Source organism: Salvia splendens, chromosome 15 (assembly GCF_004379255.2).
Source record: "Salvia splendens isolate huo1 chromosome 15, SspV2, whole genome shotgun sequence".
Taxonomy (NCBI): domain Eukaryota; kingdom Viridiplantae; phylum Streptophyta; class Magnoliopsida; order Lamiales; family Lamiaceae; genus Salvia; species Salvia splendens.
The window spans coordinates 14,142,615-14,144,159 of NC_056046.1; positions in this window are offsets into that span (position 1 = coordinate 14,142,615).

The following is a 1,545-nucleotide window of genomic DNA, read 5'->3' on the forward strand; positions in this document are numbered from 1 at the left end:
AACGCTTGGGTCAGCGTCTCGTACGATCTCATCGTCGAGAATCAACAAACCCGCAAGTGTTTTTGAGAAAAGGTCACCGCCGCCTACAACGAGAACAAGCCGGCTCGGTCCCGCCGCCGCACCCTGAAGATGCTCCGCAGTCATTTTGACCGCGTCGACAGAGAAATTTTGCGGCATCTACAAGAATGAAGCAGCTCAATACCAAAGCGGAGCCAGTGGAGCCGACATTATGAGAGCGGCTTTGCGAGTCTTCTTTGACGACAACGGCAAAGAATTCAAACATGTCGATATTTGGGAGGCCGTCAAAGATGTTGAAAGGTGGGCCGGCGGTGTCCAGTCCAGCCAGGGCTCGAGCTCGAAGCGCACGAAGCACACGACGGGTGGCCAATACTCGTCTAGTGAGGGAGGGTCAGGCAGTGCCTCACAAGAGGTTGATGGCACGACCACCGATGCAGGGGGCTCCTCCCGTGGGCGCCGTCGGCCGCAAGGGACCAAGGCGGCGATGGCTGCTAGAGGGAGGAGGGGCCGAGGCGAATCAAGCCAGGCGGGCTCGAGCTCGAACACCCTATTGTCCATGTACTTGACCGCCACGATGGCGTATACTTCCCGCATAACGCCTCCACAATATCAAGCCATTTTGCCGGAATTGAGTATATGGCAAGACAAATTGGTATTCCGCCTCCAGGTAGCTTGAGTGCACCGCCACCACCTTCAGGGGATGATTCGCCGGCGGAGTAGTTTTTTTTTAATTTCTATAAAATTGTATTTTAAATTATGTAATTTTTATTTTTTTAGGATTTTAATTATTTTTTTTATATTTTTGAATTTTAAGTTGTATTTTTATTTTATTTAATGAAGTGTGTTTTTTATTAATTGAATTTGTTGGAAAAAAATAAAAAATGAAATTGAATGAATAGTTAAGGGATTAGATGGTTAAGAGACAGTTAATAGATGGAGGGTTGCAGGTGCTGTCTCTTAGTTAAGAGATGAGATGAAAAGTACAGTAGGGCCCATGAATAGTGAAGAGATGAGACGGTTAAGAGACAGATAAAAGACAGCGTTGCAGATGACCTTAACTGTTTGATTCGATCTCTAATATCATGCAAATTATCTACGTAAATGATTGCAAATTCGTCCGGCAACTACAATTATGGAAAATGTCAAATAAAGTAATCAAATTTAGTTAAATTATAGACAATCCCATACTTTTTAAAAATGGAACAAAAAATCATCAAGTTTTAAAAAATTCTCAATCACCACATATTTCTAAATATCTATGTGAATAAAACGACGAGAAGACATAATATCCAATAATGCTTTTTTGAATAAATAACCTAGTTTGGTTAAATTATGATTGATCCCACATTTTCAAAAAGCCAAACTCTAAATCACTATATTTAATTTGAAAAATTTGCAATCATCCCATCTTTCTTAATTTTGGCGAAATCTACGCTGATCGGTTAACCACCACAAATATATATGACTATGAGTACTTAACGACGTCATAGTTTCTAATGCTATCACCACCACAAAAATTTGTAATGC